Here is a 14,578-nt window from a genome sequence, read left to right on the forward strand (position 1 = left end):
GGATATTCTGTGGCATTGAAACTATTTGATGTTATTGGACTGATAGAATGTGGAATGTGGCAAACTAAACTAACTGTGTTACAAATGTCTGAAACAACAGAAGGGGACAGGGACAAAAGGTACTGATCTAAATAACTGCAAATGAGTAGAACCTGCAAGACCAAGGTAAAAGAAAACTGACGTAAGTAATGAACTTTTGCTAATAAAGTCGTCTTCCCTGGGGATACACACACACACACACGAGCGTGCGTGCGTGCACACACACACACACACACACAAATTCTGAAACCACTATCCATAATGGCACAATTAAGAAAACGAATGGCAGTTGGGGAAGCCAGGTTTCTCATGTTGAAGTGGGAGATTATAAACAAGAGACTAGACTGATTCATGTGGTAATGGATTACTGTTGAAGACATCAGTAAGAACTTATGTTTATTTTAATATAGATGTAGATGGTGACATAAAGAAAAAGTCATATGTTTATGTATATATACATACATTTCTTTGCTCTGTCAGATGATCCTGTAACAACAGCATACCCAGCACCCAGTTGTTATTTTCTATTATCATTGTCCAGTAGAAGGCCCAGAGTCTCTTGGAGAAGTGGTTGTGTCTAGGACTGGGGAGGAAATATACAATAGGAACCTGGAGTGTTTCATAGAACCAGTAGGGAGGTGCTGAAAAAAAAGCACAGTGAAAGGACTATGAATATATTAATAAATGGGGATAAAAAGACAAATATCCCTTGCAGAAGAATTACAAATAATTTACATAGATACTACATCCTCAAAAGAAGTGTTTCTGCTGCACTTAGTAACTTTCTTTCAAAGAGCACAGTAGCATGGGAAGGGGATTGACAAGGGAATAGTAACTTTACAGTGGAGAATCACAACATAAATTACTTCAACCAAGTGATTAAAGCGATCACCGACAATAGTAAGTCATTTTGATGAAAATATCCTTAATATCATGTAATGAAAGTGGTACTTTACCTCTATAATCTGTCTCCCAAATACCCATAACCCCACTAAAAAAAAGTCATTAATTATTCATGTAGAACAGAACATACTTTCCCAAGCTTCCCAACTGAACTGAACTGACCATAAGTAAGAAACAAATATTTAAGCCACAAACATTTTTAGAATTGTTTGTTACAGCAGCCAGAAAAGTTGACCAATACAGATTCCTTTGAAAATATGATGAAAGAAAGATCTTTCCCTTCCTCACAGAACAGTGAAAGTATGTCCATACATACAAAAGATGGGGTGCAGGTTTCAGGAGCCCATTAGGGACCCCATTACACTTTTTGCTGGGAAGAATCTAGTAATCAGTATCAACACAGGGTCCTACATTTCTCCAGTGGTGCTTTAAAATTCTTCCACCATCACAACCTTTATTTTGAATATTTTTATTTGGGGTTTGATTAATCTGGTAGTTTCCCTCCTACCAAAGCCCAAATACTTTGAAACCTAACTTCTTTCTTTTGGTCTATAATTCCCAGAAGGACAGATGAGTAAAGTACCACAGGCAGTTGTCCAAGGTATCCATGGAGTCCAGTAGTGCAGAAACTTTCTCCTTCCCATTGGGAGAAACCGACTGAGCTTTTGGTATAGCACTGGCTCACCAGGACTGAGGACAACTATGAGCTATGGAGTGTAACTGAACAGACTTTCTAGCTTCAACTATGCCAACAAAATATCATTTCCAATATGGTTTCTTTGTCTCTCTTTTATGTCTCCAGATCTGGGTAAGTTTACCAAGTTGTACCTGATATTGAGAGGAACTAAAATGCAACCACACACCAACACTAATATTGATTGCCATGTGTCACCTTGATGCTGTAGTCATACTCACCCCTAACTTCACTCTCCCTACCCTCTCCTTCACTCATATTATAATCAATATCTTTGTCTCCATTTCCCTTGTTCCTCTAGCTCCCCCAGGTTAATCAATGGCACCTGGCAGTAAAAGTAGTATTCAAATCAATTGTATAATCTGGCTGCATTAAAAAAAAAATTGTAGAATGTGGTTTTGAAATTTTCCCAATGTATAAGTGGTTTGTAGAAATAAATGTGCATTTACTTCTATATCTGCTTGTTTGTGAATTTTTAATTATTTACTGGTAATCTGAGCAGCTTTTTTAACCAGCAAACACAGTGTGGCACAACTGACAATGATAACTAAATCATGGTGGCTAGAAGCCCAACTTTTCCCAGATTTCCCTCCCTCAAGTAGTTCTTACAATCACTGGAGAGGCTTATATATCAAGAATCAGTCCACCAAATCAGGATCATCTACAGCTTCTAGTCCCCAGTAGCTCCTCAGAGTAGCTGCTTTTGGCTTGATTAGGCTTCTATGCCAGATGATACCAGAAGAAATGAGAATGCAACCAACCCTGATGCTTCTGGACCTAGTACAGAGTTGCTATACCTTTTAGCCAGAAACCCATGTGGCACCTCCTCTGACAGAAGATGACCCTTCCTACTTCTGGAGTTGATGGCTGGGAAGGAATAGGTACAAAAGAGTCATGAACCCAAAAGAGTAAACACCTTTACTGATACAACTCTCAACTTACACACACAACCAGTCACCTTTTCCCAGAGGAGCTGGGTCAGATCAACTTTTAGCTTCAGCTGTATTCAGAACTTCCATTTCCAGAGACTTTTTCTCAGAAGTTTCTTCAATCCATCTGTCCACTTGTTCATGCAAAGGACCACATAGGATCACTACCTTGACTGCACCTAAGCCCTAGCATGGGTGCAGTCAAGATAACGTGGTAAATACTCCATTGCATACTTACACAACAACAAAAAATAGATATAAACTAGTTGCACAATAATAGGACTTTCTGTAAGTTACTCATAAATATTGCTTTTATTTCTTAATTGTTCTTTATATTTTTATTCTCAAGAAAAATAATGCATACTTATTTATGTATGTACCAATGTTTAAGAATATCACTTAGTCCCCATATGCTGAAGAAGAAATCATTATCCATGGAGAAACAAAGGTCAGAATGGAAAGTTTTTGGGGTGCCTGGTTGGCTCAGTTTGTTAGAAGGCTGACTTTGGCTGAGGTCATGATCTCATGGTTCATGGGTTCAAGCCCCGCATCCGGCTCTGTGCTGACAGCTCAGAGCCTGGAGCCTGCTTCAGAATCTGTGACTTCCCTTCTCTCTCTGTTTCTTTCCCAGCTCATGCTCTGGCTCTCAAAAAATAAATAAACGTTAAAAAAAAATTTTATTTTTTTTATTTTTATTTTTTTTTAATTTATATATGAAATTTATTGTCAAATTAGTTTCCATACAACACCCAGTGCTCATCCCAAAAGGTGCCCTCCTCAATACCCATCACCCACCCTCTCCTCCCTCCCACCCCCCATCAACCCTTAGTTTGTTCTCAGTTCTCAACAGTCTCTTATGTTTTGGCTCTCTCCCACTCTAACCTCTTTTTTTTTTTTTTTTTCCTTCCCCTCCCCCATGGGTTCCTGTTAAGTTTCTCAGGATCCACATAAGAGTGAAACCATATGGTATCTGTCTTTCTCTGTATGGCTTATTTCACTTAGCATCACACTCTCCAGTTCCATCCACGTTGCTACAAAAGGCCATATTTCATTTTTTCTCATTGCCACGTAGTATTCCATTGTGTATATAAACCACAATTTCTTTATCCATTCATCAGTTGATGGACATTTAGGCTCTTTCCATAATTTGGCTATTGTTGAGAGTGCTGCTATGAACATTGGGGTACAAGTGCCCCTATGCATCAGTACTCCTGTGTCCCTTGGATAAATTCCTAGCAGTGCTATTGCTGGGTCATAGGGTAGGTCTATTTTTAATTTTCTGAGGAACCTCCACACTGCTTTCCAGAGCGGCTGCACCAATTTGCATTCCCACCAACAGTGCAAGAGGGTTCCCGTTTCTCCACATCCTCTCCAGCATCTAGAGTCTCCTGATTTGTTCATTTTGGCCACTCTGACTAGCGTGAGGTGATACCTGAGTGTGGTTTTGATTTGTATTTCCCTGATAAGGAGCGACGTTGAACATCTTTTCATGTGCCTGTTGGCCATCCGGATGTCTTCTTTAGAGAAGTGTCTATTCATGTTTTCTGCCCATTTCTTCACTGGGTTATTTGCTTTTTGGGTGTGGAGTTTGGTGAGCTCTTGATAGATTTTGGATACTAGCCCTTTGTCCGATATGTCATTTGCAAATATCTTTTCCCATTCCGTTGGTTGCCTTTTAGTTTTGTTGGTTGTTTCCTTTGCTGTGCAGAAGCTTTTTATCTTCATAAGGTCCCAGTAATTCACTTTTGCTTTTAATTCCCTTGCCTTTGGGGATGTGTCGAGTAAGAGATTGCTACGGCTGAGGTCAGAGAGGTCTTTTCCTGCTTTCTCCTCTAAGGTTTTGATGGTTTCCTGTCTCACATTCAGGTCCTTTATCCATTTTGAGTTTATTTTTGTGAATGGTGTGAGAAAGTGGTCTAGTTTCAACATTCTGCATGTTGCTGTCCAGTTCTCCCAGCACCATTTGTTAAAGAGACTGTCTTTTTTCCATTGGATGTTCTTTCCTGCTTTGTCAAAGATGAGTTGGCCATACGTTTGTGGGTCTAGTTCTGGGGTTTCTATTCTATTCCATTGGTCTATGTGTCTGTTTTTGTGCCAATACCATGCTGTCTTGATGATGACAGCTTTGTAGTAGAGGCTAAAGTCTGGGATTGTGATGCCTCCTGCTTTGGTCTTCTTCTTCAAAATTCCTTTGGCTATTCGGGGCCTTTTGTGGTTCCATATGAATTTTAGGATGGCTTGTTCTAGTTTCGAGAAGAATGCTGGTGCAATTTTGATTGGGATTGCATTGAATGTGTAGATAGCTTTGGGTAGTATTGACATTTTGACAATATTTATTCTTCCAATCCACGAGCAGGGAATGTCTTTCCATTTCTTTAAATTTTCTTCAATTACCTTCATAAGCTTTCTATAGTTTTCAGCATACAGATTCTTTACATCTTTGGTTAGATTTATTCCTAGGTATTTTATGCTTCTTGGTGCAATTGTGAATGGGATCAGTTTCTTTATTTGTCTTTCTGTTGCTTCATTATTAGTGTATAAGAATGCAACTGATTTCTGTACATTGATTTTGTATCCTGCAACTTTGCTGAATTCATGTATCAGTTCTAGCAGACTTTTGGTGGAGTCTATCGGATTTTCCATGTATAATATCATGTCGTCTGCAAAAAGCGAAAGCTTGACTTCATCTTTGCCAATTTTGATGCCTTTGATTTCCTTTTGTTGTCTGATTGCTGATGCTAGAACTTCCAGCACTATGTTAAACAACAGCGGTGAGAGTGGGCATCCCTGTCGTGTTCCTGATCTCAGGGAAAAAGCTCTCAGTTTTTCCCCGTTGAGGATGATGTTAGCCGTGGGCTTTTCATAAATGGCTTTTATGATCTTTAAGTATGTTCCTTCTATCCCGACTTTCTCAAGGGTTTTTATTAAGAAAGGGTGCTGGATTTTGTCAAAGGCCTTTTCTGCATCGATTGACAGGATCATATGGTTTTTCTCTCTTTTTTTGTTAATGTGATGTATCACGTTGATTGATTTGCGAATGTTGAACCAGCCCTGCATCCCAGGAATGAATCCCACTTGATCATGGTGAATAATTCTTTTTATATGCCATTGAATTCGATTTGCTAGTATCTTATTGAGAATTTTGGCATCCATATTCATCAGGGATATTGGCCTGTAGTTCTCTTTTTTTACTGGGTCTCTGTCTGGTTTAGGAATCAAAGTAATACTGGCTTCATAGAATGAGTCTGGAAGTTTTCCTTCCCTTTCTATTTCTTGGAATAGCTTGAGAAGGATAGGTATTATCTCTGCTTTAAACGTCTGGTAGAACTCCCCTGGGAAGCCATCTGGTCCTGGACTCTTATTTGTTGGGAGATTTTTGATGACTGATTCAATTTCTTCGCTGGTGATGGGTCTGTTCAAGCTTTCTATTTCCTCCTGATTGAGTTTTGGAAGAGTGTGGGTGTTCAGGAATTTGTCCATTTCTTCCAGGTTGTCCAATTTGTTGGCATATAATTTTTCATAGTATTCCCTGATAATTGTTTGTATCTCTGAGGGATTGGTTGTAATAATTCCATTTTCATTCATGATTTTATCTATTTGGGTCATCTCCCTTTTCTTTTTGAGAAGTCTGGCTAGAGGTTTGTCAATTTTGTTTATTTTTTCAAAAAACCAACTCTTGGTTTCGTTGATCTGCTCTACAGTTTTTTAGATTCTATATTGTTTATTTCTGCTCTGATCTTTATTATTTCTCTTCTTCTGCTGGGTTTAGGCTGCCTTTGCTGTTCTGCTTCTATTTCCTTTAGGTGTGCTGTTAGATTTTGTATTTGGGATTTTTCTTGTTTCTTGAGATAGGCCCAGATTGCAATGTATTTTCCTCTCAGGACTGCCTTCGCTGCGTCCCAAAGCGTTTGGATTGTTGTATTTTCATTTTCGTTTGTTTCCATATATTTTTTAATTTCTTCTCTAATTGCCTGGTTGACCCACTCATTCGTTAGTAGGGTGTTCTTTAACCTCCATGCTTTTGGAGGTTTTCCAGACTTTTTTCTGTGGTTGATTTCAAGCTTCATAGCATTGTGGTCTGAAAGTATGCATGGTATGATTTCAATTCTTGTAAACTTATGAAGGGCTGTTTTGTGACCCAGTATATGATCTATCTTGGAGAATGTTCCATGTGCACTCGAGAAGAAAGTATATTCTGTTGCTTTGGGATGCAGAGTTCTAAATATATCTGTCAAGTCCATCTGATCCAATGTCTCATTCAGGGCCCTTGTTTCTTTATTGACCGTGTGTCTAGATGATCTATCCATTTCTGTAAGTGGGGTGTTAAAGTCCCCTGCAATGACCACATTCTTCTCAATAAGGTTGCTTATGTCTATGAGTAATTGTTTTATATATTTGGGCGCTCCGGTATTCGGCGCATAGACATTTATAATTGTTAGCTCTTCCTGATGGATAGACCCTGTCACTATTATATAATGTCCTTCTTCATCTCTTGTTACAGCCTTTAATTTAAAGTCTAGTTTGTCTGATATAAGTATGGCTACTCCAGCTTTCTTTTGGCTTCCAGTAGCATGATAAATAGTTCTCCATCCCCTCACTCTCAATCTAAAGGTGTCCTCAGGTCTAAAATGAGTCTCTTGGGGCGCCTGGGTGGCGCAGTCGGTTAGGCGTCCGACTTCAGCTCAGGTCACGATCTCGCGGTCCGTGAGTTCGAGCCCCGCGTCGGGCTCTGGGCTGGTGGCTCAGAGCCTGGAGCCTGCTTCTGATTCTGTGTCTCCCTCTCTCTCTGCCCCTCCCCCGTTCATGCTCTGTCTCTCTCTGTCTCAAAAATCAATAAAACGTTAAAAAAAAAAATTTAAAATGAGTCTCTTGTAGACAGCAAATAGATGGGTCTTGTTTTTTTATCCATTCTGATACCCTATGTCTTTTGGTTGGCGCATTTAATCCATTTACATTCAGTGTTATTATAGAAAGATATGGGTTTAGAGTCATTGTGATGTCTGTATGTTTTATGCTTGTAGTGATGTCTCTGGTACTTTGTCTCACAGGGTTCCCCTTAGGATCTCTTGGAGGGCTGGTTTAGTGGTGACAAATTCCTTCAGTTTTTGTTTGTTTGGGAAGACCTTTATCTCTCCTTCTATTCTAAATGACAGACTTGCTGGATAAAGGATTCTTGGCTGCATATTTTTTCTGTCTAGCACACTGAAAATCTCGTGCCAATTCTTTCTGGCCTGCCAAGTTTCAAAAGAGAGATCAGTCACGAGTCTTATAGGTCTCCCTTTATATGTGAGGGCACCTTTACCCCTTGCTGCTTTCAGAATTTTCTCTTTATCCTTGTATTTTGCCAGTTTCACTATGATATGTCGTGCAGAAGATCGATTCAAGTTACGTCTGAAGGGAGTTCTCTGTGCCTCTTGGATTTCAATGCCTTTTTCCTTCCCCACTTCAGGGAAGTTCTCAGCTATTATTTCTTCAAGTACCCCTTCAGCACCTTTCCCTCTCTCTTCCTCCTCTGGGATACCAATTATGCGTAGATTATTTCTTTTTAGTGTATCACTTAGTTCTCTAATTTTCCCCTCATACTCCTGGATTTTTTTATCTCTCTTTTTCTCAGCTTCCTCTTTTTCCATAACTTTATCTTCTAGTTCACCTATTCTCTCCTCTGCCTCTTCAATCCGAGCCGTGGTGGTTTCCATTTTGTTATGCATTTCGTTTAAAGCGTTTTTCAGCTCCTCATGACTGTTCCTTAGTCCCTTGATCTCTGTAGCAAGAGATTCTCTGCTGTCAGCTATACTGTTTTCAAGCCCAGCGATTAATTTTATGACTATTATTCTAAATTCACTTTCTGTTATATTATTTAAATCCTTTTTGATCAGCTCATTAGCTGTTGTTATTTCCTGGAGATTCTTCTGAGGGGAATTCTTCTGCTTGGTCATTTTGGATAGTCCCTGGCGTGGTGAGGACCTGCAGGGCACTTCCCCTGTGCTGTGGTGTATAACTGGAGTTGGTGGGCGGAGCTGCAGTCAGACCTGATGTCTGCCCCCAGCCCACCGCTGGGGCCACAGTGAGACTGGTGCGTGCCTTCTCTTCCCCTCTCCTAGGGGCGGGATTCACTGTGGGGTGGGGTGGCCTGTCTGGGCTACTTGCACACTGCCAGGCTTGTGATGCTGGGGATCTGGCGTCTTAGCTGGGGTGGGTAGGCAAGGTGCACAGGGGCAGGAGGGGCAGGCTTAGCTTGCTTCTCCTTAGGTGATCCACTTCAGGAGGGGCCCTGTGGCAGCAGGAGGGAGTCAGATCCGCTGCCGGAGGTTTGGCTCCGCAGAAGCGCAGAGTTGGGTGTTTGCGCGGAGCGAGCAAGTTCCCTGGCAGGAACTGGTTCTCTTTGGGATTTTGGCTGGGGGATGGGCGGGGGAGATGGCGCTGGCGAGCGCCTTTGTTCCCCACCAAACTGAGCTCTGTCGTCCGGGGGCTCAGCAGCTCTCCTTCCCTTTGTCTTCCAGCCTTCCCGCTTTCTGAGCAGAGCTGTTAACTTATGACCTCCCAGACGCTAAGTCACGCTTGCTGTTGGAACACAGTCCGTCAGGCCCCTCCGCTTTTTGCAAGCCAGACTCGGGGGCTCTGCTTGGCCGCGAGCCGCCCCTCCGCCCCAGCCCCCTCCCGCCAGTTCGTGGAGCGCGCACCGCCTCGCCGCCCTTCCTACCCTCTTCCGTGGGCCTCTTGTCTGCGCTTGGCTCCAGCGACTCCGTTCTACTAATCCTCTGGTGGTTTTTTGGGTTATTTAGGCAGGTGTAGGTGGAATCTAAGTGATCAGCAGGACCCGCGGTGAGCCCAGCGTCCTCCTACGCCACCATTTCCCTCTCTCCCTAAAAAAATTTTTTAGAATGGAAAGTTTTTCTCCCAAGTTTATTTGTTGTTGAGTGTGTTGTTTATTTCCATCTTCATGAACAGAAAATTATTACCTTTATCTACAACATTATGGGATTTTAACCCATAAATGATCAGTTGCCAGATTGACACTACTGATGCTGTTAGTTTTATTTTTCAATGTCTGAAAGAAAAGATTTGATGTCAGTCACTATTAATGTAATATAAAAATATACATAAAGCAATTGTCAGAAAAATGTTAGAATTTCATTCAACTCATACAAATCATTAAGTATAGAATATTAAGAAGTCAGATTATTTTGAATACTAAGATAAGTAATAGAGCTTGGATTTAGCAATGTCATTCTAATTCATAGTTGAAACAGTTAATGGCATTGGGGTATGTACTTAATCTGCATAGATTAAAGGAATCTAGAGGAATAGAATACATTGCAAGAGACCTTCTGGGTTTTGGTTTGCTTCCATAATAATTTGGAAAACAATGTAGAAATTTGTACACTCCTTAGGTTTTCTTCCTCTACTCAATATTTACTTTGTAGTGCAATGATACTAATGACTTATATTTGCATAACACTTCGTAATTTTCAAAGGCTGTCAAATCCATTGTTTTGCCTGGACTTTCCAATATCCCTATAAGAAAGTAAAACAGGATTAACACCAGGTTTTAAAATGAAAGAAAAGAACAACAGGCAGGAGTCACAAGGCTTGGTGAAATCAGCATAAACAGAAACTTGGAGTCTAGAAATCAGTTCTACAGAATTTCAGTAGAGGTCTTTACACTCCTCATCTTCTTTAAGTCAAATGAGTTAAAATTTGAGTCTGGCTTCAACTTCCTGAGTAACCTGGTCAAATAAGCCACCACTCCTAAATCTTAGTTTCCTCATCTATACAATAGGAAAATTTCTTGCAACTTCATTAAGGTATGTGAAATTACCAGGACTTGTATAAGTGCTTAATAAATATTTATTCTTTTCTCCTCCTTTTATTATTTCCAGGAAGCCCCAGTCACACTGTCATAGCCCCTTTGAAGATTAATCTCAAAAAAACCACAATCAGTATTCATCTGTAACTCCAAAGATGTAAAGTTGAGAAACCATGTTGGGTAGTAAATTCAGTGAGGTGAGACAGTCTGCTAGGAAGTTCCAGTATTTCTCTGAATTCTGTCCTGCCCCAACCCCATAAGACAACTTGTTACATCTGCAGATCTCTCCAAGGGCAACCTATCTCAAAATATTCACCTCCTTCCATCCACCTAGTTATGGGTGCCCTTGGCATACATCATTTTACTTGTTTGATTAAAAGACCTGTGGCTTATCATTATATGAAAGGAATCCTTTGGCTTTGGGCTGGACCCCACACAGCTATAGCACATTATTTTGTCATTCTAATTCCCAGCTGGATATCTGTGAGATTTCAAGGTGCCATATGATCAGAGGAGTCAGTGTGGTACGGCAGATGAACACTGGACAGGACGAGGGAGACATGGGTCAGAAGCTTAATCACATCTAGGCATTGACTCAATAAAGTCTTTCTGAGATTCCTATTCTTCATGTACAGAATAAAGATGATGAAGATGTAGTAGACTGATCTTTACAATCTTATGAGTCTATGATGCAAAGGAGCCTTGTGGTCTTTGGCCCAATAATGTCAAAGAACAAAATCACACAAAATCCAATAAAGAAACAAAAATGGCATGGGAAATCTAAGGTGGTACAAGGGTTAATTTGTCAAAGTGTGAACCAGAGGTTGAAAGACTTGCCAAACAGTCGATTAAAGCATGGAAAGGAAGCTTAGATGAGATGGATAGATTTGGTAGAGGGACTAGGGTGAGGAGTGGGGGAGAAAGAGATGAAGGTGAGCAAATCTTCAAAGAAATTTGAGTTGCCTGAGGAGACACAACCAGGCAAGCGGCCAGGAAGCCCCTTCTGTGGAAAAAAAATGTACTTTGGCAACAAGAAGTGAAAGATTTTGGCTGGCCTGCTTATTCTAGGTCCCTCCTTCCTCCCAAAAATCTTGCATTCATTGCCAGATTATTCATCCTAATTCACCCAAATGTGCCTGGGGGATCTTATAAAAGGCTTTGTAAATGGGGTATAATTTGGCAGTCTTAGGAGATGAGTAGAAACTCATAGGGCCATTGAACTCCAAGCATAAGGAAGTACAGAAAGCATCTATTTGGTGAAGCACTTCTTTGGGTACAGATACTGTGCTAGGTGCATAGTATGCCTCTCCTATAAACTGCACACCACCACCAGAAAGTAATTATTACCCCCATTTTACAGATGAGGAAAAAGAGTCTCAGAGAGGCTAAGCAATTTGCCTATAGTTTACTATAGTTCACTTGGCCCTCAAGTTTAAAACCTCCTAATTTCAAAATCTACCCTAAATCCATTGTGCAATTTCTCCCTTCCCACCATACCTCTCAACACATGCAAAGCCACAGAGTCACAGAAGAATAGGTCTTGAAAAGTACTGTCTTTGCTTTCTCTGTATAAATAGAAGTACTGTTAGTGAGGTATGACAGTTCGAGATGTGGTTCAAAAGATAGGTTGAGGCCACGTTAGTGGTCTTGAAAGCTTTAATGTAATCTTGTGGACAAGGGGATACCATTGATGTTCTGAAGGAATGGCAGAAGACAGACAAGTTGATAGATAATTAATCTGATCTCTGGTCATAGTGCCTGGCACTGCCTCATGCCTCATTAGGTGTTTTTATGATGTTATCAGAATCATTTTTATTCTTTAGAAATGTTATCATCTAAAGTAGGTTTAGGTCTTTTCAGGCTACCTCTGCTATCTGTGATTAAACTCCTTTGGGGTCCATCATCAGTATATTAGTTCTAGATGTCTAAAGATGTTAAGCCCATTTCCCTAATCTAAGGGAATAAGAAATGCAGTTGCAGATATCCTGTTTATCTTACCTATCAGATTCTGATCAAGAGAATATTCCCTTTAAATAATGGTTCCTTGATGGGAACCCCACCAGGAAGTATCTATACCCAGTAGCATTCAGAGAGAGTTCTTTCCTCATTGGAAATTTGGATTCATGTTTCTTTCCTGTTTTATGAACCATAACCCTTGCTTCCTAAAACAAAAGCAGCCTGTTGTAAGTTATTTTTTTACATCATGCTCTATGCAAGAAAAGCAGAAGCTCATGTGTAAAAAAATAAAATAAAATAACAATAATAGTAATTACGGGACCAGTGCCACATGACAGCAGCAATAACAGCTTTCAAAATCCTTTGAGTGCAAAAGTCTTACTTGTTTTATGAGCCGACACATGGAGCTAGTCTTAAAAATAAAAAATAAGAATGGTTTCTTGCAGTTCAGATTTCATAAGAAAAAAAATTGCATCTTTAATTAAGATTTATGGGCCTCGGTAGGGCCCAGCAAGAGGAGAGAAATGGCTCAAGAGTGTAAAAACTAACAGTTAAAAATGGGGAAATATGATTAAGGGCCTTTAATTCCTCCTGCCTCTTTTGCAGGGCTTCCAGTGGCCCCAGGCAAAACCAGGCACTTATTGTCTTTAAAATAGCATTATTCTTGGCATAAAATGTTTATGAATCAAGATGAAACTTGTAAGGAATAATAATATCAACCTTACTTGAAAGGCTTTTCTTGCTAGAAACAATATTTAGTTTAATAAAAAAAATTCTTAAGAGAAAAAATATGCATAAAAGCTTATATGCAAGGGAAGATGTATATAAATTGATGTCTTGCCTGGTGTTGGTTGAGCATTTTTCAGTTTTCATAGTAGCATATGCTGGATCTCGCTGGATCTTGTTAAAAACTTTGAGATGTAGTCAGGGCAGATATTAGGATCTCTACTTTGAAGATGAAGATTCTTTTCCAAGATGTTAGGCTACTTGTTCAAAGAGTAGAAAGGGACATAAATAAAAGTTTGATTCGAAGTTCATACTCACTCTAGTGTATCATAAAGCTGTTTCTCTAAGAATTTATCTGTGCATGTTATTTCTACATCACATACACATTTTTTAAGTTTCATGAGGGGCATTTTTAAAAAATGGAATGAAGAAAACCCAATAGTATATATTTCAATACTCTAACTATTAAAACTGAACAATAAAGATACCTTGTGCATGGATATTAAAGTGTTATTATGAAATAATATACACTTAATTTGATACAGAAAATAGAATTCATCAAGTTTCAGCTTACATTCCTCCCCAACACATTAAAAATCACATTTGAGAACAAATCATTCCAAAAATACCTGTAGCCATCATTGTCCCCACCATCACAAAGACAATTAATTATTCAATCCCATATTTGTTATTTTACTGAGAACGATTCCATCTCTTCTTTCTCTACAAATAGCATCTTCTCGGGAAGGAACTGTCATCATCACTTATTACTCTACTCTAACTGAAATTGGGAATGTCAGTATATGATTTGTCAATTAAGTAGGACTTGCTTTAATTTTTAAAATTACTTCCTTAATGCTTCAAGGCATGTCCTCTTGATCTCATACTTTGATATTAATATATAAGCCATTCCTCTCATGATTGCATGGCTTAAATGATTCCTCACTCAATCCATCTTCTCAAATTCAAGTTCCAATCCAGTTCTAGCTCTACCATCCACATGAGCAGCCTGTTCCTCCCAATGAGAAGAAGGAACACCTGTGGTGTCCATACCCAGCACTGGAATTTTAACTCATTTTGCTCTAAAGAGTTACAAATCTGGTAGTTACTCTTCTGACAACCTCAACTTTCCAGAAAGAGAAGAGAACCCAAAAAGTAGATGAAAAAGACTTTCCACAGGGTATTCAATATATTCATTATGCATAAAAGTGGTCCTCATTTTCTCACCGTTCTCACTAGATGAATCACTTCCATGATTTTAGAAAATATCCTTATGAAGATGATTCCTAAATCAATTCCTTTAGTCTCAAGACTGTTCCCAAACATTATCCCTAAAAGTCATCTGATTGAGAAACTGCGTATCTAACCATTAATGCAACCTCATTTAATTTAAAATTAAATTCATGATTGTGTCCCCAAAACTCTCTTTCCTTAGGTCCTCTAACAGTACTTGCTGTACTCATTTACCTGGAATACCTCCATTTCTATCAATACCCTTTCCATTTTTCAATGATTGGCTTGAAT

At 39.6% G+C, this 14,578-nt stretch overlaps 1 long non-coding RNA gene across 1 annotated transcript in view; it reads right to left on the minus strand.

Moving 5' to 3' along the window:
• Nucleotides 1-396: 396 nt before the first annotated feature.
• LOC147575600 (uncharacterized) overlaps nt 397-14,578 on the minus strand; it is a 42,038-nt gene continuing 27,856 nt past the window's right edge. Inside the window, exon 3 of the long non-coding RNA XR_015242742.1 lies at nt 397-680. This is a non-coding gene — a long non-coding RNA (uncharacterized LOC147575600). The remainder of the gene's footprint in view (nt 681-14,578) is intronic.

This window comes from Puma concolor, chromosome D3 (assembly GCF_028749965.1).
Source record: "Puma concolor isolate L17-30 chromosome D3, mPumCon1.1.hap2, whole genome shotgun sequence".
NCBI lineage: Eukaryota > Metazoa > Chordata > Mammalia > Carnivora > Felidae > Puma > Puma concolor.